Here is a 27,858-nt window from a genome sequence, read left to right as displayed (position 1 = left end):
GTTTAGTTTGACACGCAGCAGCGATCAGGATCCTGCTGTGATGTCGCTGGTCGCTGAATAAAGTCCAGAACTTTATTTGGTCGTCCGATCGCTGTGTATCGTTGTGTTTGAAAGCAAAAGCAACGATACCAGTGATGTTTTACACTGGTAACCAGGGTAAACATCGGGTTACCAAGCGCAGGGCCGCGCTTAGTAACCCGATGTTTACCCTGGTTACCAGCGTAAAAGTAAAAAAAAAAAAACAGTACATACTCACATGCGTCCCCCAGCGTCTGCTTCCTGACACTTACAGAGCGCCGGCCCTAAAGTGAAAATGAAAGCACAGCGGTGACGTCACCGCTGTGCTGTTAGGGCCAGAGCTCAGTCAGTGTCAGGAAGCAGACGCTGGGGGACGCGCAGGTGAGTATGTACTGTTTTTTTTTACTTTTACGCTGGTAACCAGGGTAAACATCGGGTTACTAAGCGCGGCCCTGCGCTTAGCAACCCAATGTTTACCCTGGTTACCCGGGGACCTCGGCATCGTTGGTTGCTGGAGAGCGGTCTGTGTGACAGCTCTCCAGCGATAAAACAGCGACGCTGCAGCGATCGGCATCGTTGTCGCTATCGCTGCAGCGTCGCTTCGTGTGAAGGTACCTTTACTCTTGATGTTAAAGTTCCCCATACGCACCAGACTAAACTTCGGCAGAACCCGCTGATATTGACAGTCTAGTGTGTATGAAGTCTGACAGATGATTTTCAGGGGAGATAAAGATCCGGTATGTCTCATTTTGAGCTGCCAATCTTTTTGTTCCCCTTGAGATAAGCCGCCACCAGAGATGTCTGGCAGTGGATGTCTGATAGAGACCAGGAGATCTCAGCAGAATGAGTGCTCCTATGGTATGTATGCAAGAGACCGCCAAGGCAGCTGTCTGATCGGCCGAAGCAGCTTTCAGCCGACAGCTATCTAAAGTATATGAGGGGCTTGGGACCTCTACCATTGATTGGTATCATAAATATTAATAATGATTTTTTTAATTTTGTGATCGATCTTGATTAGCCTTGCGCCGTTTTTCTCATTTGCAAAAAAAAATAAAATAAATAAAAGTTTCTAAGCTTGTCCTACCCATTAGAATGTAAGAAAAAAATGGCTGTTTTCAATCTGAAAATTAGTTAAAAAATGGACTTTGAAATACGGATGTATGAATGCGGACTAAAGTGTCATGTCAGACGCTGTTCATACCAGGGCGTTCGACAGACAGCGGTAATTCCGGTTTTGTCCACTATGTGCTCAGTGGTGTCGGCTAGATTTTATCTAGCTGGTCCGGGGTTAATTTAGCTGGTGCTCGGATTGGAAGCTGGGCCACGCCCACTGCCTTTAAATAGTTCTTCTGAACATTGGGCGTCGCCGATTACAGCTTCTGTCTTGTGCTTGGTTATCTCGGTCTGGAGTGGTGAGCTAGGAGTTGGAGTATCGTTGCTGGTGGTGTATTTCCCTTTGTCTTATTTTCTCCTTCCTATATTTGTATTTATTTTGCCCTGTGCACTTATAGTGTATTCCTGAGTGACTGCGGCGTGTTGCATATTTTTCCGTTATCCTTGTCTGTGCTAACTGTGGGTATTGGTGTGTGGTCTCTTCACTGGGTGGTGGGTGGTGGTTTCAGCCTAGGGTTGAAACAGGAGACAGGGTGAGGATGGAGGCCCAGACATGCACACCATCAGTGTAAACTCTGGGAGAGGGTCAGTCAGGGTTTCCCTAGTCTGAGGGAAATCGCAGGGGCCCGGGTCATTAGCTCTTGCATACCTAGGTCACCCATGACATTATAATCGGCCCACATTATTTGAATTCCATGGATCCCATGAATTCCATAACCCGCCAGTTGGAGGCGCTGTCCCTACAGGTCACTGAGTTGAGGGGGGCAGTGCAGCAACAGGGACTAGCAGTATCTAATGTGCAAGCCTGTTATGACCCCAATGGCGAGGGTCTCAGAGGAACGTGGAAGTCTGCAGAATACAAAAATCCAGCTCATAGGGCAGTGGTAACTGGGTTGACCATATATCTACTCCTAACGCCAACACTAGAAGTAGCCGGGGATCATTCCTACGTTGATTCTAGATGACACGCGCCAGCCGGAGAATCTAGCTACCCCTAGTAGAGGAAAACAAAGACCTTTCTTGCCTCCAGAGAAGGGGACCCCAAAGCTGGATAGAAGCCCCCCACAAATAATGACGGTGAGGTAAGAGGAAATGACAAACACAGAAATGAACCAGGTTTAGCACAGAGAGGCCCGCTTACTGATAGCAGAATAAAGAAAGGTAACTTATATGGTCAACAAAAACCCTATCAAAATCCACACTGGAAATTCAAGAACCCCCGAACCGTCTAACGGTCCGGGGGGAGAACACCAGCCCCCTAGAGCTTCCAGCAAAGGTCAGGATATAGATTTGGAACAAGCTGGACAAAAATACAAAACCAAAACAAATAGCAAAAAGCAAAAGGCAGACTTAGCTGATATAACTGGAACCAGGATCAGTAGACAAGAGCACCGCAGACTAGCTCTGATAACTACGTTGCCAGGCATTGAACTGAAGGTCCAGGGAGCTTATATAGCAACACCCCTAACTAACGACCCAGGTGCGGATAAAAGGAATGACAGAAAAACCAGAGTCAAAAAACTAGTAACCACTAGAGGGAGCAAAAAGCAAATTCACAACAGTACCCCCCCCTTAGTGAGGGGTCACCGAACCCTCACCACGACCACCAGGGCGATCAGGATGAGCGGCATGAAAGGCACGAACTAAATCGGCCGCATGAACATCAGAGGCGACCACCCAGGAATTATCCTCCTGACCATAGCCCTTCCACTTGACCAGGTACTGAAGCCTCCGCCTGGAGAGGCGAGAATCCAAGATCTTCTCCACCACGTACTCCAACTCGCCCTCAACCAACACCGGAGCAGGAGGCTCAGCAGAAGGAACTACAGGCACAATGTACCGCCGCAACAAGGACCTATGAAATACATTGTGAATAGCAAACGACACAGGAAGATCCAGACGAAAAGATACAGGATTAAGGATTTCCAATATCTTGTAAGGCCCAATAAAACGAGGTTTAAATTTGGGAGAGGAGACCTTCATAGGAACAAAGCGGGAAGAAAGCCACACCAAATCCCCAACGCGTAGTCGGGGACCCACACCGCGGCGGCGGTTGGCAAAGCGCTGAGCCTTCTCCTGTGACAACTTCAAGTTGTCCACCACATGATTCCAGATCTGCTGCAACCTATCCACCACAGAATCCACCCCAGGACAGTCAGAAGGCTCCACATGACCCGAAGAAAAGCGAGGATGGAAACCAGAGTTGCAGAAAAAAGGCGAAACCAAGGTGGCGGAACTAGCCCGATTATTAAGGGCAAACTCAGCCAACGGCAAGAATGTCACCCAATCGTCCTGATCAGCAGAGACAAAACACCTCAAATAAGCCTCCAAAGTCTGATTGGTTCGCTCCGTCTGTCCATTAGTCTGAGGATGGAAAGCAGACGAAAACGACAAATCAATGCCCATCCTACTACAAAAGGATCGCCAGAACCTGGAAACGAACTGGGATCCTCTGTCTGACACAATATTCTCAGGGATGCCGTGCAAACGAACCACGTTCTGGAAAAACACAGGAACCAGATCGGAAGAGGAAGGCAGCTTAGGCAAAGGAACCAAATGGACCATCTTGGAGAAGCGATCACATATCACCCAGATAACGGACATGCCCTGAGATAGCGAAAGATCAGAAATGAAATCCATGGAGATATGTGTCCAAGGTCTCTTCGGGACAGGCAAGGGCAAGAGCAAACCGCTGGCACGAGAACAGCAAGGCTTAGCTCGAGCACAAGTCCCACAGGACTGCACAAATGACCGCACATCCCTTGACAAGGAAGGCCACCAAAAGGACCTGGCCACCAGATCTCTGGTGCCAAAAATTCCCGGGTGACCTGCCAACACCGAGGAATGAACCTCGGAAATGACTCTGCTGGTCCACTTATCCGGGACAAACAGTCTGTCAGGTGGACAAGACTCAGGCCTATCAGCCTGAAATCTCTGCAACACACGTCGCAGATCCGGAGAAATAGCTGACAAGATAACTCCATCTTTAAGAATACCAACAGGATCAGCGACTCCAGGAGCATCAGGCACAAAGCTCCTAGAAAGAGCATCGGCCTTCACATTCTTTGAACCTGGTAAATACGAGACAACAAAATCAAAGCGGGAGAAAAACAATGACCAGCGGGCCTGTCTCGGATTAAGGCGTTTAGCAGACTCGAGATACATCAGATTTTTGTGATCAGTCAAGACCACCACACGATGCTTAGCACCCTCGAGCCAATGACGCCACTCCTCAAATGCCCATTTCATGGCCAACAACTCCCGATTGCCCACATCATAATTTCGCTCGGCAGGCGAAAACTTCCTAGAGAAAAAGGCACAAGGCTTCATAACAGAGCAACCAGGGCCTCTCTGCGACAAAACGGCCCCTGCCCCAATCTCCGAAGCATCCACCTCAACCTGAAAGGGAAGTGAGACGTCAGGCTGGCACAAAACAGGCGCCGAAGTAAACCGGCGTTTCAACTCCTGGAAAGCCTCCACGGCAGCAGGAGCCCAGTTAGCTACATCGGAGCCCTTCTTGGTCATATCCGTCAAAGGTTTCACAATGCTAGAAAAATTAGCGATAAAACGACGGTAGAAGTTAGCGAAGCCCAAGAACTTCTGAAGACTCTTAACTGACGAGGGCTGAGTCCAATCAAGAATAGCTCGGACCTTGACTGGGTCCATCTCCAAAGCAGAAGGGGAAAAAATGAACCCCAAAAAGGGAACCTTCTGTACACCAAAGAGACACTTTGAGCCCTTGACAAACAAAGAATTTTCACGCAAAATTTTAAAGACCAACCTGACCTGCTCCACATGCGAATCCCAATTATCAGAAAAAACCAAAATATCATCCAGATAAACAATCAAAAATTTATCCAGATACTTCCGGAAAATGTCATGCATAAAGGACTGAAAAACTGAAGGCGCATTGGAGAGCCCAAAAGGCATCACCAAGTACTCAAAATGACCTTCGGGCGTATTGAATGCGGTTTTCCATTCATCACCTTGCTTAATGCGCACAAGGTTGTACGCACCACGAAGGTCTATCTTGGTGAACCACTTGGCACCCTTAATCCGGGCAAACAAGTCAGACAACAGCGGTAAAGGATACTGAAATTTGACAGTGATCTTATTTAAAAGCCGATAATCAATACAAGGTCTCAAAGATCCGTCCTTTTTTGCCACAAAAAAGAATCCCGCACCAAGAGGGGAAGAAGACGGACGAATATGTCCTTTTTCCAGAGACTCCTTGATATATGAACGCATAGCGGTATGTTCAGGTACCGACAGATTAAACAGTCTTCCCTTAGGAAATTTACTGCCTGGGATCAAATCTATAGCACAGTCACAGTCCCTATGAGGAGGCAGTGCACTGGACTCAGACTCACTGAAGACATCCTGATAATCAGACAAATACTCCGGAACTTCCGAAGGCGTAGAAGAAGCAATAGACACAGGCAGGGAATCCTCATGAATACCACGACAGCCCCAACTTGAGACTGACATAGCCTTCCAGTCCAGGACTGGATTATGGGTCTGTAACCATGGCAGCCCTAAAACGACCAAATCATGCATTTTATGTAAAACCAGGAAACGTATCACCTCGCGGTGTTCAGGAGTCATGCACATGGTAACCTGAGTCCAATACTGCGGTTTATTTGCTGCCAATGGTGTAGCATCAATACCCCTAAGAGGAATAGGATTTTCTAATGGTTCAAGAGTAAATCCACAGCGCTTAGCAAATGAGAGATCCATGAGACTCAGGGCAGCACCTGAATCTACAAACGCCATGACAGGATAAGATGACAGTGAGCAAATCAAAGTTACAGACAGAATAAATTTAGGTTGCAAATTACCAACGGTGACAGGACTAACAACCTTAGCTATACGTTTAGAGCATGCTGAGATAACATGTGTAGAATCACCACAGTAGTAGCACAAGCCATTCCGGCGTCTATGAATTTTCCGCTCATTTCTAGTCAGGATTCTATCACATTGCATTAAATCAGGTGTCTGTTCAGACAACACCATGAGGGAATTTGCGGTTTTTCTATCACATTGCACCGAATTAGGTGTCTGTTCAGACAACACCATGAGGGAATTTGCGGTTTTGCGCTCCCGCAACCGCCGGTCAATTTGAATAGCCAGTGCCATAGTATCATTCAGACCTGTGGGAATGGGAAAACCCACCATAACATTCTTAATGGCTTCAGAAAGGCCATTTCTAAAATTAGCGGCCAGTGCACACTCGTTCCAATGTGTCAGCACGGACCATTTCCGAAATTTTTGGCAATACACTTCAGCCTCGTCCTGCCCCTGAGACATAGACAGCAAGGCCTTTTCTGCCTGAATCTCAAGATTGGGTTCCTCATAAAGTAAACCGAGCGCCAGAAAAAACGCATCAAGATCAGCCAATGCCGGATCTCCTGGCGCCAGCGAAAAAGCCCAATCCTGAGGGTCGCCCCGTAAGAACGAAATAACAATTTTTACTTGCTGAGCAGAATCTCCTGATGAACAGGGTCTCAGGGACAAAAACAATTTACAATTATTCACGAAATTCCTAAACTTAAACCTGTCTCCGGAAAACAGTTCAGGAATCGGTATTTTAGGTTCTGACCTAGGATTTCTGATAACATAGTCTTGTATGCCCTGCACACGAGTAGCCAGCTGGTCCACACTTGTAATCATTCATGTCTGCAGCAAGCATAGCCACTCTGAGGTAAAGGGGAAGAAGAGAAAAAAAAAAAAAAAACTCAGAATCTTCTTTCTTATAATCCCTCTTCTGCAATGCATTAAACATTTAATACTGGCCTGGCAAACTGTTATGACCCCAATGGCGAGGGTCTCAGAGGAACGTGGAAGTCTGCAGAATACAAAAATCCAGCTCATAGGGCAGTGGTAACTGGGTTGACCATATATCTACTCCTAACGCCAACACTAGAAGTAGCCGGGGATCATTCCTACGTTGATTCTAGATGACACGCGCCAGCCGGAGAATCTAGCTACCCCTAGTAGAGGAAAACAAAGACCTTTCTTGCCTCCAGAGAAGGGGACCCCAAAGCTGGATAGAAGCCCCCCACAAATAATGACGGTGAGGTAAGAGGAAATGACAAACACAGAAATGAACCAGGTTTAGCACAGAGAGGCCCGCTTACTGATAGCAGAATAAAGAAAGGTAACTTATATGGTCAACAAAAACCCTATCAAAATCCACACTGGAAATTCAAGAACCCCCGAACCGTCTAACGGTCCGGGGGGAGAACACCAGCCCCCTAGAGCTTCCAGCAAAGGTCAGGATATAGATTTGGAACAAGCTGGACAAAAATACAAAACCAAAACAAATAGCAAAAAGCAAAAGGCAGACTTAGCTGATATAACTGGAACCAGGATCAGTAGACAAGAGCACCGCAGACTAGCTCTGATAACTACGTTGCCAGGCATTGAACTGAAGGTCCAGGGAGCTTATATAGCAACACCCCTAACTAACGACCCAGGTGCGGATAAAAGGAATGACAGAAAAACCAGAGTCAAAAAACTAGTAACCACTAGAGGGAGCAAAAAGCAAATTCACAACACAAGCCGGAGTGACAGGTAGAGTTGCTGAGCCTAAGTTTCCTTTGCCTGAAAAGTTTACTGGGGAACGCAGTAAATTTGTTACTTTTCGTGAAGCTTGCAAACTGTATTTTCGGATGTGTTGTGAATTAGACTTTTTGGCTCCCTCTTGTGGTCACTAGTGATATGACTCTGGGATTGTCTTTCTTCTGTTTGGCACTCACCTGGGTCGTTAGTCCAGGGGTGTTGCTATATTAACTTCCTGGAGCCTTAGTCCAGTGCCTGGCATCGTTGTAATCAGATCCTTCTGTTGCTCCTGTCTGCTGGTCCTGGTTCTTGCAAAATTAAGCTAAGTCCTGCTTCTTTGTTTTTTGGGTTATTTGCTTTGCTCCTATTTTTGTCCAGCTTGTACTAAATGTGATTTCTGACCTTGCTGGAAGCTCTAGGGGGGCTGGTGTTCTCCCCCCTGCCGTTAGACGGTTCGGGGGTTCTTGAATATCCAGTATCCAGCGTGGATATTTTAATAGGGTTTTTGCTGACCATATAAGTCATCTTACTATATTCTGCTATTAGCTAGTGGGCCTCCCTTTGCTAAATACCTAGCTCATTCTTATGTTTGTCTTTTCCTCTTACCTCACCGTTATTATTTGTTGGGGGCTTGTATCCAACTTTTGGGGTCTTTTCTCTGGAGGCAAGAAAGGTCTTTCTTTTCCCTTCTAGGGTTAGTTAGTTCTCCGGCTGGCGCGAGACGTCTAGAACCTACGTAGGCACGTTCCCCGGCTACTTCTATTTGTGGTGCTAGGATTAGATATATGGTCAGCCCAGTTACCACTGCCCTATGAGCTGGTTTTTTGTGTTTGCAGACTTAGTATTTATTTCTGAGACCCTCTGCCATTGGGGTCATAACAGTATGCCAGGCCAACATTGAATGTTTAATGCATTGCAGAAGTGGGATTATAACAAAGGAAATTCTGAGTTTTTTTTTTTTTTCTTCCTCTCTTCCTCCCCTTTACCTCTGAGTGGCTTGAGCTTGCTGCAGACATGAATGTCCAGACCTTGATTACAAGTGTGGACCAGCTTGCTGCTCGTGTGCAAGGCATACAAGATTTTGTTACCAGTAGTCCTATGTCTGAACCTAAAATACCTATTCCTGAACTGTTTTCTGGAGACCGATTTAAGTTTAGAAATTTCAGGAATAATTGTAAATTGTTTCTATCTCTGAGACCCCGTTCATCTGGAGACTCAACTCAGCAAGTTAAAATTGTTATCTCTTTTTTACGGGGCGACCCTCAGGATTGGGCTTTCTCGCTAGTGCCAGGAGATCCGGCATTGGCAAATATTGATGCGTTTTTTCTGGCGCTCGGATTGCTTTACGAGGAACCCAATCTTGAGGTTCAGGCAGAAAAAGCCTTGCTGGCTATTTCTCAGGGCCAGGATGAAGCTGAAGTGTATTGCCAAAAATTTCGGAAATGGTCCGTGCTTACTCAGTGGAATGAGTGTGCTCTGGCCGCAAATTTCAGAAATGGCCTTTCTGAAGGCATTAAGAATTTGATGGTGGGTTTTCCCATTCCTACAAGTCTGAATGATTCCATGGCGCTGGCTATTCAAATTGACCGGCGTTTGCGGGAGCGCAAAACCGCTAATCCTCGGGTGGTGTTGTCTGAACAAGCACCTGATTTGATGCAATGTGATAGAATTCAGACCAGAAATGAGCGGAAAAATCATAGACGTCAGAATGGGTTGTGTTTTTACTGTGGTGATTCTACACATGTTATATCAGCATGCTCTAAACGCCTAACAAGGGTTGTTAGTCCTGTCGCCATTGGTAATTTGCAACCTAAATTTATTTTGTCTGTGACTTTAATTTGCTCATTGTCCTCTTACCCTGTTATGGCATTTGTGGATTCAGGTGCTGCCCTGAGTCTTATGGATCTGTCATTCGCCAAGCGCTGTGGTTTTGTTCTTGAGTCGTTGGTAAATCCTATCCCTCTGAGGGGTATTGATGCTACGCCATTGGCGGAAAATAAACCGCAGTTTTGGACACAGGTAACCATGTGCATGACTCCTGAACATCGGGAGGTGATTCGTTTTCTTGTTCTGCATAAAATGCATGATTTGGTCGTTTTGGGTTTGCCATGGTTACAGACTCATAATCCAGTCTTGGATTGGAAGGCTATGTCTGTGTCAAGTTGGGGCTGTCAGGGTATTCATGGTGATTCCCCGCCGGTGTCTATTGCTTCCTCTACTCCTTCGGAAGTTCCTGAGTATTTGTCTGATTATCAGGATGTGTTCAGCGAGTCCAGGTCCAGTGCTCTGCCCCCTCATAGGGACTGTGACTGTGCCATAGATTTGATTCCAGGTAGCAAATTTCCTAAGGGAAGACTATTTAATCTGTCTGTACCTGAGCATACCGCAATGCGTTCGTATATCAAGGAATCTCTGGAGAAGGGGCATATCCGTCCATCCTCTTCCCCTCTTGGTGCGGGATTCTTTTTTGTGGCCAAGAAGGACGGATCTTTGAGACCTTGTATTGACTATCGGCTTTTGAATAAAATCACTGTTAAATTTCAGTATCCTTTGCCTCTGTTGTCAGACTTGTTTGCCCGAATTAAAGGTGCCAAGTGGTTCACCAAGATAGATCTTCGTGGTGCGAACAATCTTGTGCGCATTAAGCGAGGAGATGAATGGAAAACCGCGTTTAATACGCCCAAAGGTCATTTTGAGTACTTGGTGATGCCTTTTGGGCTCTCTAATGCTCCTTCAGTGTTTCAGTCCTTTATGCATGATATTTTCCGGAAGTATCTGGATAAATTTATGATCGTTTATCTGGATGATATTCTGTTTTTTTTCTGATGACTGGGACTCGCATGTAGAGCAGGTCAGGATGGTGTTTCAGGTTTTGCGTGAGAATGCTTTGTTTGTTAAGGGCTCAAAGTGTCTCTTTGGAGTACAGAAGGTTCCCTTTTTGGGGTTTATTTTTTCCCCTTCTGCGGTGGAGATGGACCCAGTCAAGGTCCGAGCTATTCATGATTGGACTCGGCCCACGTCGGTTAAGAGTCTTCAGAAGTTCTTGGGTTTTGCTAACTTCTACCGTCGTTTTATTGCTAATTTTTCTAGCATTGTTAAACTTTTGACGGATATGACCAAGAAAGGTTCTGATGTTGCTAACTGGGCTCCTGCAGCCGTGGAGGCTTTTCAGGAGTTGAAGCGCCGGTTTACTTCGGCGCCTGTTTTGTGCCAGCCTGATGTCTCACTTCCCTTTCAGGTGGAAGTGGATGCTTCTGAGATTGGGGCAGGGGCCGTTTTGTCGCAGAGAGGCCCTGGTTGCTCTGTGATGAGACCTTGTGCCTTTTTCTCTAGGAAGTTTTCGCCTGCTGAGCGGAATTATGATGTTGGCAATCGGGAGTTGTTGGCCATGAAGTGGGCATTTGAGGAGTGGCGTCATTAGCTCGAGGGTGCTAAGCATCGTGTGGTGGTCTTGACTGATCACAAAAATTTGATGTATCTCGAGTCTGCTAAACGCCTGAATCCTAGACAGGCCCGCCGGTCATTGTTTTTCTCCCGTTTTGACTTTGTGGTCTCGTATTTACCAGGTTCAAAGAATGTGAAGGCTGATGCTCTTTCAAGGAGCTTTGTGCCTGACTCTCCGGGAGTCGCAGAACCTGTTGGTATTCTTAAAGAGGGAGTTATCTTGTCAGTCATTTCTCCGGATTTGCGACGTGTGTTGCAGAGATTTCAGGCTGGTAGACCTGACTCTTGTCCACCTGACAGACTGTTTGTTCCTGATAAGTGGACCAGCAGAGTCATTTCCGAGGTTCATTCCTCGGTGTTGGCAGGGCATCCGGGAATTTTTGGCACCAGAGATCTGGTGGCTAGGTCCTTTTGGTGGCCTTCCTTGTCACGGGATGTGCGGTCGTTTGTGCAGTCCTGTGGGACTTGTTCTCGAGCTAAGCCTTGCTGTTCTCGTGCCAGCGGGTTGCTCTTGCCCTTGCCTGTCCCGAAGAGGCCTTGGACACACATTTCCATGGATTTCATTTCAGATCTCCCGGTGTCTCAGGGCATGTCTGTCATCTGGGTGGTATGTGATCGCTTTTCTAAGATGGTCCATTTGGTACCTTTGCCTAAGCTGCCTTCCTCTTCCGATCTGGTTCCTGTGTTCTTTCAGAATGTGGTTCGTTTACACGGCATTCCTGAGAATATTGTGTCTGACAGAGGATCCCAGTTTGTTTCCAGGTTCTGGCGATCCTTTTGTGCTAGGATGGGCATTGATTTGTCGTTTTCGTCTGCCTTTCATCCTCAGACTAATGGACAAACGGAGCGAACTAATCAGACTCTGGAGGCTTATTTGAGGTGTTTTGTTTCTGCGGATCAGGATGATTGGGTGACCTTCTTGCTGTTGGCTGAGTTTGCCCTTAATAATCGGGCTAGTTCCGCTACATTGGTTTTGCCATTTTTCGGAAACTCTGGTTTCCATCCTCGTTTTTCCTCGGGACATGTGGAGCCTTCTGACTGTCCTGGGGTAGATTCTGTGGTGGATAGGTTGCAGCAGATCTGGAATCATGTGGTGGACAACTTAAAGTTGTCACAGGAGAAGGCTCAGCGTTTTGCCAACCGCCGCCGCGGTGTGGGTCCCCGACTTCGTGTTGGGGATTTGGTATGGCTGTCGTCTCGATTTGTTCCTATGAAGGTCTCCTCTCCTAAATTTAAGCCTCGCTTCATCGGTCCTTACAAGATATTGGAAATCCTTAATCCTGTGTCCTTTCGCTTGGATCTTCCGGTGTCGTTTGCCATTCACAACGTGTTCTATAGGTCTTTGTTGCGGCGGTACGTTGTACCTGTGGTTCCTTCTGTTGAGCCTCCTGCTCCGGTGTTGGTTGAGGGCGAGTTGGAGTACGTGGTGGAGAAGATCTTGGATTCTCGTCTCTCCAGGCGGAGGCTTCAGTATCTGGTCAAGTGGAAGGGCTATGGTCAGGAGGATAATTCCTGGGTGGTTGCCTCTGATGTGCATGCGGCCGATTTAGTTCGTGCCTTTCACGCTGCTCATCCTGATCGCCCTGGTGGTCTTGGTGAGGGTGGGTGACCTCTCCTTAAAGGGGGGGTACTGTTGTGAATTAGACTTTTTGGCTCCCTCTTGTGGTCACTAGTGATATGACTCTGGGATTGTCTTTCTTCTGTTTGGCACTCACCTGGGTCGTTAGTCCAGGGGTGTTGCTATATTAACTTCCTGGAGCCTTAGTCCAGTGCCTGGCATCGTTGTAATCAGATCCTTCTGTTGCTCCTGTCTGCTGGTCCTGGTTCTTGCAAAATTAAGCTAAGTCCTGCTTCTTTGTTTTTTGGGTTATTTGCTTTGCTCCTATTTTTGTCCAGCTTGTACTAAATGTGATTTCTGACCTTGCTGGAAGCTCTAGGGGGGCTGGTGTTCTCCCCCCGGCCGTTAGACGGTTCGGGGGTTCTTGAATATCCAGCGTGGATATTTTAATAGGGTTTTTGCTGACCATATAAGTCATCTTACTATATTCTGCTATTAGCTAGTGGGCCTCCCTTTGCTAAATACCTAGCTCATTCTTATGTTTGTCTTTTCCTCTTACCTCACCGTTATTATTTGTTGGGGGCTTGTATCCAACTTTTGGGGTCTTTTCTCTGGAGGCAAGAAAGGTCTTTCTTTTCCCTTCTAGGGTTAGTTAGTTCTCCGGCTGGCGCGAGACGTCTAGAACCTACGTAGGCACGTTCCCCGGCTACTTCTATTTGTGGTGCTAGGATTAGATATATGGTCAGCCCAGTTACCACTGCCCTATGAGCTGGTTTTTTGTGTTTGCAGACTTAATATTTATTTCTGAGACCCTCTGCCATTGGGGTCATAACACGGATGCATCCGATCTCCTCAGGTAATGAGGCTCAGCGTGTGGGCCTGGTGTTGTCATTATTAAACGGGGACCCCCAAGCATAGGCGTTTTCTTTGCCATCTGATTCTGCTGCATTTAACTCTGTGGAGAGTTTTTTTCCTGTTCTTGGACACATTTACGATGATCCTGACAGAATGGCTCTAGCAGAATCTAAGATACGCACTATTCGCCAGGGGAAGCGTGTTGCAGAGGATTACTGTTCTGAATTTCACCGCTGGGCGGTCGACACTCAGTGGAATGATCCCGCGCTGCGGTGTCAGTTTATTCATGGGGTTTCTGGAAGGGTTAAAAAAGCCCTCCTGATGTACGAGACTCCTGCTTCACTAGATTCCGCTATGAGTCTTGTTGTCCGCATTGATCGCCGTTTGCGTCAGGGGAGCATGAGACGCCGCCTGTGGGAGAAGGTTTAGGTTCACGTGAGGTTGCTGCAGGTGAGCCCACGGAACCTATGCAAATCGCAGGGGTGTCACAAGTTAAACATCGAGCCCCTGTGCTCAGGAAGCAGGGAGCCTGTTTTTACTGCGGCAAAACTGGTCATTTTGTTAATATTTGTCCTCTGCTGTCAAAGAAAAATGCAACGGCGGAAAACTTCTAAGCTCAGAGGGTGTGGAGGAGTCCAATCTGAGCTTATGTATATCCTCTATGGTGGTTTCTCAATGCATGCTCCCTGCCAAAGTTATTGTCTCTGGCAGAGAGCTGCCAATCATGGTTTTTGTGGATAGTGGTTCTGCCACAAATCTCATTGATGAGGAGTTTGCTCGCACAGACGGTTTTAGGGTCGAAAAACTGCCTCATCCTATCCGCGTGGTCACCATCAATACTGCTTCTCTCCCACAGGGGGAGATTACTGAGTTTGTGGCTGAGGTGAAACTCCACATTGGGGTTCTTCATTTCGAGCAGGTTACATGTAAGGTGCTTAAGAGTCTTCCAGCACAATTGGTTCTGGGTTTTCCATGGTTGTCTATGCACAACCCAGTTATTGACTGGAAAACTCAGGACATAATTCAGTGGAGCGAATTCTGCCAGGAGAATTGCTTGGCCACATGTGTTTCTGCTGTGACTTCAAGCGTTCCTGAGTCACTTCTGGATTTTGTGGATGTGTTCTCTGAGAAAGGTTGTTCAGAGTTGCCACCACATCGCCCCTATGACTGTACTATCAGGTTTAAACCAGGGGCCAAATTGCCTAAAGCAAGGATGTTTAACATCTCCGGTCCGGAGAGACAAGCACTAAAGGATTACATTGCTGAAAGTTTGAGCAAAGGGCACATCAGGCGTTCATCCTCGCCAGTGGCAGCAGGGTTCTTCTTCATTAAGAAGAAAGATGGCGGACTACGCCCGTGTCTGGATTTCAGGGAGTTAAACCAGATTGCGGTTCGTGATCCATACCCTATGCCATTGATACCGGATTTTTTCAACCAGGTGGCAGGTGCTAAGTGGTTTACCAAGCTTGACCTCAGGGGGGCGTACAACCATATAAGAGTCCGTCAAGGTGATGAGTGGAAGACGGCTTTTAATACCCCTGAGGGTCATTTTGAAAATTTGGTGATGCCATTTGGGTTGACAAACGCACCTGCAGTGTTTCAACATTTCATAAATGATGTGTTCTCCCATGTTTTGGGGAAATTCGTTATTGTGTACCTAGATGACATTCTCATATATTCTTGCGACCGTGATACTCATTTAGATCATGTCAGGCAGGTGTTACAGCTTCTCAGAGAGAATAAGCTATATGCAAAACTTGAGAAATGTGTTTTTTCGGTTCAGGAGTTGCCTTTCTTGGGTTATATTGTGTCTGCTTCTGGTTTCAAGATGGACGCCGCTAAGGTGCAAGCGGTGTTGCATTGGCAACGGCCTGATAACCTGAAAGCACTTCAGCGGTTCCTTGGGTTTTCTAACTACTATAGGAAGTTTATCAAAGATTTTTCTATCATTGCTAAACCGCTAACTGACATGACTAAAAAGGGTACCAATTTCTCCGTTTGGCCTGAGGCTGTTGTGCGCGCATTTGAATTTCTAAAAACAGTTTTGTTTCGGCCCCCATTCTTGTGCAGCCAGACGTATCGAAACCTTTTGTTGTGGAAGTCGATGCGTCGGAGGTTGGTGTGGGGGCGGTGCTGTCACAAGGCTCATCCTTGAGCGGTTTGCGACCATGCGCATATTTTTCCAAGAAACTGTCGCCCGCCGAACGTAACTACGATATCGGCAACAGGGAGTTGTTGGCAATCAAATTGGCCTTTGAGGAATGGCGACGCTTCTTAGAGGGGTCGGTTCATCAGGTTACTGTTATTACCGACCATAAGAATTTGCTTTATTTGGAGTCGGCCAAGCGTCTGTCTCCCAGGCAGGCTCGCTGGGCATTGTTTTTCACGCGGTTCAACTTTGTTGTCACTTACAGACCTGGGTCTAAAAACACTAAGGCGGATGCTCTGTCCAGGTGTTTTCCGGGGGGAGAACCTCGGGAAGATCCAGTACCCATCCTCCAAAAGGGTGTTGTGGTTTCGGCTCTCACTACCGAGGTTGAGGCTGAGATTGCCGAGGCCCAGGAGGAGGTACCATCTGAGCTTCCCATCAACAAAACGTTTGTACCGCTTCATCTCCGCTTAAAGGTTTTGGCGGAGCATCATGATGCTGTCCTGGCTGGCCACCCAGGGGTTAGGGGTACCTTGGAGTTGGTGTCACATCGGTTTTGGTGGCCCAAGATCCGACAGGACGTGGTCTCATACGTGTCAGCTTGCACCACGTGCGCTAGGGCTAAGACGCCCCGCTCCCGTCCTGTTGGCACGCTACTTCCTCTCGAGGTACCTAGTAAGCCATGGACGGAAATCTCCATGGATTTTATCACTGACTTGCCCTCCTCAGCTGGGAACACGGTCATCTTGCTGATTGTTGATCGGTTCTCAAAAATGTCACACTTTGTGTCTTTGAATCAAAAGACGTGAGCACTGCTACAGAGGTGCACGGGTAGGTTCCCACACCTTATAAGCATAGATATAAAGAACCCGGCACTCAACTTCAATCAAACTTTGAGGTTTTTATTCCGTAGTACCAAAAAACTTTTCGGCCTAGTGTGGCCTTCGTCAGTTACTACAATATTACAAAAGATGAAAACAGTAAATACATCTGAGAACTAAATACATAACAAAACAGAGATCAGAAAAATAAATAAACAAACAAACAGAGGTATATACAGTGAGCAATGAGGTCATGGTCTGTTGTGAATTAGACTTTTTTGGCTCCCTCTTGTGGTCACTGGTGATATGACTCTGGGATTGTCTTTCCTCAGTTTGGCACCCACCTGGGTCGTTAGTCCAGGGGTGTTGCTTTATAAGCTTCCTGGATTCTCAGTCCAGTGCCTGGCATCGTTGTAATCAGATCCTTTCTGTTTGCTCCTGTCTGCTGGTCCTGTTTCTTGCAAAATTAAGCTAAGTCCTGCTTCCTTGTTTTTTGGTTATCTGTATTGCTCTTATTTTCTGTCCAGCTTGTACTAAATGTGATTCCTGATTTTGCTGGAAGCTCTAGGGGGCTGGTATTCTCCCCCCGGGCTGTTAGACGGTTCGGGGGTTCTTGAATATCCAGAGTGGAAATTTTGATAGAGTTTTTGCTGACCGTATAAGTCATCTTACTATATTCTGCTATTAGTCAGTGGGCCTCTCTTTGCTAAATATCTAGTTCATTCTTACGTTTGTCTTTTCTCCTTACCTCACCGTTATTATTTGTGGGGGGCTTGTATCCAACTTTTGGGGTCTTTTCTCTGGAGGCAAGAAAGGTCTATCTTTTCCCTTCTAGGGTTAGTTAGTTCTCCGGCTGGCGCGAGACGTCTAGAACCAACGTAGGCACGTTCCCCGGCTGCTGCTATTTGTGGTGCTAGGATTAGATATACGGTTAGCCCAGTTACCACTGCCCTATGAGCTGGTTTTTTGTGTTTGCAGACTTGGTATTTATTTCTGCGACCCTCTGCCATTGGGGTCATAACAATGGTCTATCCGTAATTGAAAAGCTATTCAAGGAGCCACATAGCATACCTAAACCCACCTAAAGGTGAATAAAGTAAAGAGGAAAAATGGCGCTGAGCGTACCGTACAGTAGGGTGACTGGAAAAGCGCTTGTAAGAGGGTGAACTGTAGTCCCACTGAGAGAGCACTAGGACCCTGTGGTTTTTGCCTGCTGCAGCAAGGGACAGACACTGCGAGACTCCCGGAGACAATGTGTGCTGGTGGGTGGGGTCTGGTGTCCTGTGTGTAAAGTGTCAGATAAGGAAGTGAGAGAAGAAAAAGGCGGCAAGAGGAGAAGAAGCTGCAGTGATATAGCAAGAGACTGTGTGAATTTACTGCGAGTGTGTTGGAGAAAAAGCTTTTGAGAGACTTTTTGTTGCTAACGTTTTTCTGGAGAAGAGCTAACCTTTTATTTAACCCTGTGAGAGACTTTTTGTTGCTAACGTTTTCTGGAGAAGAGCTAACCTTTTATTTTGGAAGACTGAGACTTCACTGGAAACTCAGTACGTATTTGAGAGTTTGTGGAGTCCCTGTGCATTGAGTGGAGAAATAAGTTTGGACAGACTGCTGATATAGAGACGGACGGGTTGTTGTGGAGCATTTCTAGGAGCTACAGAAGCAGAGACAACATCGTGAGGCCACCAAACTAAGTCCCCGGCGTTTGGGCTCGGCATCGGCCGACAAGACAGAGGAGCTTGCTGTAATTTATTGGCGCTGAAGATCTGGACTGGCTGCAGCCTGTGCAGATTCCTGCCTGAGACGAGATCTATCTCAGGATACGGTACCATAGTTATAGATACCCGGGTATCCCTGTTCAGAGTGTTTAATTGTTAATATTAGATGTGTATAAGTTATACTCAGTGTGCCATTCCAGGGGCTCCCTTGATTGCACTACAATCAATTTACACTTGTTCTTGTATTGAGTTGTTCTGTTAGGTAAATTGATTATTAGACTGTTGGAGCATACATTTCTCAGGAGACCTTGGAGTGGCACAGTGATTTCAGCTGATGCTGAATTGGTGTATCTTTGGGGTGCATCTGCCTTGGTATTCTCCATACTACCTTAGTTATTTTGCCTTTGAGTAAACAACTGTTGGAGATTTATGCCTTAGTCTTGGTTTGTGACTCACTGGATCTTATTCGGACCTCTGGTCATTACATTTTTGGCGTAGTCGGCAGGATCCAGTGTTTGTCATGGACGAAGGCGAGGGTAGAAATGACCCCGCTGTATCCGCATCTTCCTCGGGGGTTGGGGTTCCCCTGGCAGCCGCGGCGACTCCGGGAGGGTATGTGCCTGTAGGAGCTTTTCTTCAGCACATGCCGAAATACGACGGGCGCAATATGGCGTTGCAAGATTGGGCCGAGAGGATCCGGAGCATTCTGCGCATGTGTAATTTGACCCCCGCGTTACGCGCTGAGCTGGCATTAAATGCACTGGAGGGCGATATTAGGCGTATGGTGATGGTGCGCCCAGAATCAGAGAGAGATACGTTAGAAAAGATTTTGGAACTGTTAGAGGGGAGTTTGGGGGGCGGAGCGCGTGTGGCCCAGCTTCGGTCTCTATTCTTTAATCGTCCCCAGAGAGAGTGTGAGTCCCTGATGCAGTACTCTAATATCTTGCAAGAGACGTTGAATGAGATGCAGCGACTAGACCCGGGGGCCATGGGAGCGTTCCGGGAGGTAGACCGCTTGCTCCGGGATCAATTCATCACCGGTTTAGCCAATAGACTTCTCCGGGACAAACTGTTGGAAATGGCCCGGGTTGCACCAGAATTATCTTTCTGGCAGATTTACGGAGCTGCAGTGGAAAGGGAAGAGAAATCTGCCCATGTGCCCGAGGGGTCAGTGAACAGTGCCCAGCTGGAGGAAGGTGGGTCGTCAGGGTCAGGGGGAGAGGGGCTGGTAAGCGTGGTACAAGCTTTGCGTGCTGAGGTGAAGGAGTTGAAGCTAAAATTGTCTCAACTGACAGTTGATCCCGCCTCTACCCCCTCACGGGGGCCTCCTGCCCCACCCCCTGGAACGGTGACCCCACAAATGACCAGGTCGTCCTATCAGAATGAGTCCAGCCCTCGTCCACGCGGAACAATCACCTGCTGGAAGTGTGGGCGCCAGGGACACATCTCTCGTTACTGCCGGATGCTTGCGGCCCCAGAAACCCCGTCGCCGGCTTTAAACTTCCGGCCGCTGCCATGAGAGGGCAAGCAGCAGCGGCCCCACCCGAACAAAGCCCTCGACAGAATGAGCAAGATTTGTTTGCATGTAGTCCAGTGATAGAAGCAGAGTTTGAAGGGCGGAAGATGAGGTGCTTGGTTGACACGGGATCCGAATGTACTATAATGCCTCTAGAAGTATATGAGAGATACTTCAGTCGACTAGTGATTCCAGAGGATGGCCGAGTGATACGACTGACCGCCGCAAATAATGGCCAACTGTCAGTCAAGGGGATCGTGTGGATGCAACTAAAAATGTTTGGTCAAGAGCTGGGGCAGAAAGGGGTAGTACTGGTGGATCACCCCCCTAGAAGAGGGATGGAGGTGACGCTCGGAATGAACGTGCTGCGAGACTTGAATCACCAGATGTATGCCAGTGAAGGACCCCGATACTGGGCCCGTGCGACAAGACACCGACCCACACAGAGAATTCTACACCGTCTAGTGCTGAGTTGCGACTTGCTGAAAAGTGCGGTCCCAGGTGGCCGGGTGGGCTGGGTTCGAGTGCCATCGTGGGCCCCGATCCTGCTGGGACCCAGACAAGAGGAACTCTTAATGCTGTCGGTGGGAGCTGCACAGAGATTGAATGGGCTGGAAGTGCTACTTGAGCCCGCCCAAGAGAGTTCCTCATTTGCCAAGGTACATGTGGCCCGGTCTTTGGCGATTGTGAAGAATGGACGAGTGCCGGTCCGATGCATCAATGTTTTAGATGAAGCTGTTGCAATTCCCGCTGGAACCATACTGGCTGAACTGTTTGTGCCGGCAGAGAAGGTGCCGGAAAATGCAGGATTCGAACTGCGACCAGACCAACAGTCATCCTGGACATTTGCGGTCGAGGTAGGCCGGACTGAGCCTCCTACGGAGGAATGGAATGGTCATGTGATCATGGAGCAGATGGGAGTGGATCAGGAGAAGCTAACCCCCGTGCAGTTGGAGAGAGTTTTGTGGGAACATCAAGAGACCTTTTCCCGACATGGAGAGGACTTCGGGTGTACCCAGACGATTGAGCATGAGATTCCAACGGGGGATACTCCACCCATTAGAGAAGGATATCGTCAAATTCCTCCGGCGCTCTATCAAGAGGTGAAAAGCATGGTGGCCAGTATGCTGGACAACCAAGTGATCCGAGAGAGCCGGAGTCCCTGGGCGGCCCCTGTAGTCTTGGTCCGCAAGAAAGATGGGACACTCCGATTTTGTGTGGACTATCGGAAATTGAACGCCCACACCGTACGGGACGCATATCCTTTACCCCGTATTGAAGAATCCCTGTCGGCCCTGGGTCGGGCCAAGTATTTCTCAACATTGGATTTGGCAAGCGGGTACTGGCAGGTCCCAATGGCTGAAAAAGATCAGGCCAAGACGGCATTTGTCTTGCCAATGGGGCTCTTTGAGTTCAACCGGATGCCCTTTGGCCTCGCTACCGCCCCGGGAACCTTCCAACGCCTGATGGAACATTGCTTAGGCGATCTAAATTTTGAATCAGTCCTGATATATCTAGACGACATTGTGGTGTTCGGAACCTCATTTGAAGATTATCTGGAGAAGCTGCGTCAAGTTCTCCGGCGGCTCAAGAGCTACGGCCTGAAAATAAAGCCAAAAAAATGTCAACTGTTACGAAACCAGATTGAATATTTGGGGCATCTGGTGACCCCGGACGGGGTACTACCGATAGCCAGTAAGATTAAGGCGGTACAAGAGTGGCCACCTCCTTGAGACCTGCGGGATGTGCGGGCCTTCCTGGGCCTAGCAGGATACTATCGGCGGTTTGTGCCTAAATTCTCACAAGTGGTGAGTCCCTTGAACGAACTTTTGAGAGGGACAGCGCTGGGTCCTCGAAATCGCCCCATTCCATGGGGACCCTGTTATGACCCCAATGGCGAGGGTCTCAGAGGAACGTGGAAGTCTGCAGAATACAAAAATCCAGCTCATAGGGCAGTGGTAACTGGGTTGACCATATATCTACTCCTAACGCCAACACTAGAAGTAGCCGGGGATCATTCCTACGTTGATTCTAGATGACACGCGCCAGCCGGAGAATCTAGCTACCCCTAGTAGAGGAAAACAAAGACCTTTCTTGCCTCCAGAGAAGGGGACCCCAAAGCTGGATAGAAGCCCCCCACAAATAATGACGGTGAGGTAAGAGGAAATGACAAACACAGAAATGAACCAGGTTTAGCACAGAGAGGCCCGCTTACTGATAGCAGAATAAAGAAAGGTAACTTATATGGTCAACAAAAACCCTATCAAAATCCACACTGGAAATTCAAGAACCCCCGAACCGTCTAACGGTCCGGGGGGAGAACACCAGCCCCCTAGAGCTTCCAGCAAAGGTCAGGATATAGATTTGGAACAAGCTGGACAAAAATACAAAACCAAAACAAATAGCAAAAAGCAAAAGGCAGACTTAGCTGATATAACTGGAACCAGGATCAGTAGACAAGAGCACAGCAGACTAGCTCTGATAACTACGTTGCCAGGCATTGAACTGAAGGTCCAGGGAGCTTATATAGCAACACCCCTAACTAACGACCCAGGTGCGGATAAAAGGAATGACAGAAAAACCAGAGTCAAAAAACTAGTAACCACTAGAGGGAGCAAAAAGCAAATTCACAACAGTACCCCCCCCTTAGTGAGGGGTCACCGAACCCTCACCACGACCACCAGGGCGATCAGGATGAGCGGCATGAAAGGCACGAACTAAATCGGCCGCATGAACATCAGAGGCGACCACCCAGGAATTATCCTCCTGACCATAGCCCTTCCACTTGACCAGGTACTGAAGCCTCCGCCTGGAGAGGCGAGAATCCAAGATCTTCTCCACCACGTACTCCAACTCGCCCTCAACCAACACAGGAGCAGGAGGCTCAGCAGAAGGAACTACAGGCACAATGTACCGCCGCAACAAGGACCTATGAAATACATTGTGAATAGCAAACGACACAGGAAGATCCAGACGAAAAGATACAGGATTAAGGATTTCCAATATCTTGTAAGGCCCAATAAAACGAGGTTTAAATTTGGGAGAGGAGACCTTCATAGGAACAAAGCGGGAAGAAAGCCATACCAAATCCCCAACGCGTAGTCGGGGACCCACACCGCGGCGGCGGTTGGCAAAGCGCTGAGCCTTCTCCTGTGACAACTTCAAGTTGTCCACCACATGATTCCAGATCTGCTGCAACCTATCCACCACAGAATCCACCCCAGGACAGTCAGAAGGCTCCACATGACCCGAAGAAAAGCGAGGATGGAAACCAGAGTTGCAGAAAAAAGGCGAAACCAAGGTGGCGGAACTAGCCCGATTATTAAGGGCAAACTCAGCCAACGGCAAGAATGTCACCCAATCGTCCTGATCAGCAGAGACAAAACACCTCAAATAAGCCTCCAAAGTCTGATTGGTTCGCTCCGTCTGTCCATTAGTCTGAGGATGGAAAGCAGACGAAAACGACAAATCAATGCCCATCCTACTACAAAAGGATCGCCAGAACCTGGAAACGAACTGGGATCCTCTGTCTGACACAATATTCTCAGGGATGCCGTGCAAACGAACCACGTTCTGGAAAAACACAGGAACCAGATCGGAAGAGGAAGGCAGCTTAGGCAAAGGAACCAAATGGACCATCTTGGAGAAGCGATCACATATCACCCAGATAACGGACATGCCCTGAGATAGCGGAAGATCAGAAATGAAATCCATGGAGATATGTGTCCAAGGTCTCTTCGGGACAGGCAAGGGCAAGAGCAAACCGCTGGCACGAGAACAGCAAGGCTTAGCTCGAGCACAAGTCCCACAGGACTGCACAAATGACCGCACATCCCTTGACAAGGAAGGCCACCAAAAGGACCTGGCCACCAGATCTCTGGTGCCAAAAATTCCCGGGTGACCTGCCAACACCGAGGAATGAACCTCGGAAATGACTCTGCTGGTCCACTTATCCGGGACAAACAGTCTGTCAGGTGGACAAGACTCAGGCCTATCAGCCTGAAATCTCTGCAACACACGTCGCAGATCCGGAGAAATAGCTGACAAGATAACTCCATCTTTAAGAATACCAACAGGATCAGCGACTCCAGGAGCATCAGGCACAAAGCTCCTAGAAAGAGCATCGGCCTTCACATTCTTTGAACCTGGTAAATACGAGACAACAAAATCAAAGCGGGAGAAAAACAATGACCAGCGGGCCTGTCTCGGATTAAGGCGTTTAGCAGACTCGAGATACATCAGATTTTTGTGATCAGTCAAGACCACCACACGATGCTTAGCACCCTCGAGCCAATGACGCCACTCCTCAAATGCCCATTTCATGGCCAACAACTCCCGATTGCCCACATCATAATTTCGCTCGGCAGGCGAAAACTTCCTAGAGAAAAAGGCACAAGGTTTCATAACAGAGCAACCAGGGCCTCTCTGCGACAAAACGGCCCCTGCCCCAATCTCCGAAGCATCCACCTCAACCTGAAAGGGAAGTGAGACGTCAGGCTGGCACAAAACAGGCGCCGAAGTAAACCGGCGTTTCAACTCCTGGAAAGCCTCCACGGCAGCAGGAGCCCAGTTAGCTACATCGGAGCCCTTCTTGGTCATATCCGTCAAAGGTTTCACAATGCTAGAAAAATTAGCGATAAAACGACGGTAGAAGTTAGCGAAGCCCAAGAACTTCTGAAGACTCTTAACTGACGAGGGCTGAGTCCAATCAAGAATAGCTCGGACCTTGACTGGGTCCATCTCCACAGCAGAAGGGGAAAAAATGAACCCCAAAAAGGGAACCTTCTGTACACCAAAGAGACACTTTGAGCCCTTGACAAACAAAGAATTTTCACGCAAAATTTTAAAGACCAACCTGACCTGCTCCACATGCGAATCCCAATTATCAGAAAAAAACAAAATATCATCCAGATAAACAATCAAAAATTTATCCAGATACTTCCGGAAAATGTCATGCATAAAGGACTGAAAAACTGAAGGCGCATTGGAGAGCCCAAAAGGCATCACCAAGTACTCAAAATGACCTTCGGGCGTATTGAATGCGGTTTTCCATTCATCACCTTGCTTAATGCGCACAAGGTTGTACGCACCACGAAGGTCTATCTTGGTGAACCACTTGGCACCCTTAATCCGGGCAAACAAGTCAGACAACAGCGGTAAAGGATACTGAAATTTGACAGTGATCTTATTTAAAAGCCGATAATCAATACAAGGTCTCAAAGATCCGTCTTTTTTTGCCACAAAAAAGAATCCCGCACCAAGAGGGGAAGAAGACGGACGAATATGTCCTTTCTCCAGAGACTCCTTGATATATGAACGCATAGCGGTATGTTCAGGTACCGACAGATTAAACAGTCTTCCCTTAGGAAATTTACTGCCTGGAATCAAATCTATAGCACAGTCACAGTCCCTATGAGGAGGCAGTGCACTGGACTCAGACTCACTGAAGACATCCTGATAATCAGACAAATACTCCGGAACTTCCGAAGGCGTAGAAGAAGCAATAGACACAGGCAGGGAATCCCCATGAATACCACGACAGCCCCAACTTGAGACTGACATAGCCTTCCAGTCCAGGACTGGATTATGGGTCTGTAACCATGGCAGCCCTAAAACAACCAAATCATGCATTTTATGTAAAACCAGGAAACGTATCACCTCGCGGTGTTCAGGAGTCATGCACATGGTAACCTGTGTCCAATACTGCGGTTTATTTGCTGCCAATGGTGTAGCATCAATACCCCTAAGAGGAATAGGATTTTCTAATGGTTCAAGAGTAAAACCACAGCGCTTAGCAAATGAGAGATCCATGAGACTCAGGGCAGCACCTGAATCTACAAACGCCATGACAGGATAAGATGACAGTGAGCAAATCAAAGTTACAGACAGAATAAATTTAGGTTGCAACTTACCAACGGTGACAGGACTAACAACCTTAGCTATACGTTTAGAGCATGCTGAGATAACATGTGTAGAATCACCACAGTAGTAGCACAAGCCATTCCGGCGTCTATGAATTTTCCGCTCATTTCTAGTCAGGATTCTATCACATTGCATTAAATCAGGTGTCTGTTCAGACAACACCATGAGGGAATTTGCGGTTTTTCTATCACATTGCACCGAATTAGGTGTCTGTTCAGACAACACCATGAGGGAATTTGCGGTTTTGCGCTCCCGCAACCGCCGGTCAATTTGAATAGCCAGTGCCATAGTGTCATTCAGACCTGTGGGAATGGGAAAACCCACCATAACATTCTTAATGGCTTCAGAAAGGCCATTTCTAAAATTAGCGGCCAGTGCACACTCGTTCCAATGTGTCAGCACGGACCATTTCCGAAATTTTTGGCAATACACTTCAGCCTCGTCCTGCCCCTGAGACATAGACAGCAAGGCCTTTTCTGCCTGAATCTCAAGATTGGGTTCCTCATAAAGTAAACCGAGCGCCAGAAAAAACGCATCAAGATCAGCCAATGCCGGATCTCCTGGCGCCAGCGAAAAAGCCCAATCCTGAGGGTCGCCCCGTAAGAACGAAATAACAATTTTTACTTGCTGAGCAGAATCTCCAGATGAACAGGGTCTCAGGGACAAAAACAATTTACAATTATTCACGAAATTCCTAAACTTAAACCTGTCTCCGGAAAACAGTTCAGGAATCGGTATTTTAGGTTCTGACCTAGGATTTCTGATAACATAGTCTTGTATGCCCTGCACACGAGTAGCCAGCTGGTCCACACTTGTAATCAAGGTCTGGACATTCATGTCTGCAGCAAGCATAGCCACTCTGAGGTAAAGGGGAAGAAGAGAAAAAAAAAAACTCAGAATCTTCTTTCTTATAATCCCTCTTCTGCAATGCATTAAACATTTAATACTGGCCTGGCAAACTGTTATGACCCCAATGGCGAGGGTCTCAGAGGAACGTGGAAGTCTGCAGAATACAAAAATCCAGCTCATAGGGCAGTGGTAACTGGGTTGACCATATATCTACTCCTAACGCCAACACTAGAAGTAGCCGGGGATCATTCCTACGTTGATTCTAGATGACACGCGCCAGCCGGAGAATCTAGCTACCCCTAGTAGAGGAAAACAAAGACCTTTCTTGCCTCCAGAGAAGGGGACCCCAAAGCTGGATAGAAGCCCCCCACAAATAATGACGGTGAGGTAAGAGGAAATGACAAACACAGAAATGAACCAGGTTTAGCACAGAGAGGCCCGCTTACTGATAGCAGAATAAAGAAAGGTAACTTATATGGTCAACAAAAACCCTATCAAAATCCACACTGGAAATTCAAGAACCCCCGAACCGTCTAACGGTCCGGGGGGAGAACACCAGCCCCCTAGAGCTTCCAGCAAAGGTCAGGATATAGATTTGGAACAAGCTGGACAAAAATACAAAACCAAAACAAATAGCAAAAAGCAAAAGGCAGACTTAGCTGATATAACTGGAACCAGGATCAGTAGACAAGAGCACAGCAGACTAGCTCTGATAACTACGTTGCCAGGCATTGAACTGAAGGTCCAGGGAGCTTATATAGCAACACCCCTAACTAACGACCCAGGTGCGGATAAAAGGAATGACAGAAAAACCAGAGTCAAAAAACTAGTAACCACTAGAGGGAGCAAAAAGCAAATTCACAACAGGACCCCTACAGAAAAAGGCATTTGATGAAGTGAAAACCGCCCTAACGAGTGCCCCATTGCTGGCATACGCCCGGTTTGACACCCCTTTTTTGTTGTATACCGATGGTAGTCTTCATGGGTTGGGGGCAGTACTAGCACAGGTGCAGGACGGCCGAGAGCGAGTGATTTCTTATGGCAGCAGGTCTTTAAGAGACTCCAAGCGAAATCCGGCTAACTACAGCTCATTTCGGCTGGAATTGCTGGCCCTGGTGTGGGCAATGACAGAACGCTTCGCCGAGTATCTTACAGGAGCTGAGGTGCTAGTCATGACAGATAACAACCCGCTAGCTCACTTAGAGAATGCAAAACTGGGAGCGTTGGAGCAGCGGTGGGTCGCCAGACTAGCCAAGTTCAATTACCGCATTAAATTTCGCTCGGGTCGAGAAAACGGCAATGCAGATGCATTGTCAAGAGTGCCCCTTGGGTCATCA

This window comes from Ranitomeya variabilis, chromosome 2 (genome assembly GCF_051348905.1).
Source record: "Ranitomeya variabilis isolate aRanVar5 chromosome 2, aRanVar5.hap1, whole genome shotgun sequence".
NCBI lineage: Eukaryota > Metazoa > Chordata > Amphibia > Anura > Dendrobatidae > Ranitomeya > Ranitomeya variabilis.
The sequence above is the reverse complement of the archived record's forward strand: the minus strand, read 5'-3'. Positions refer to the sequence as shown.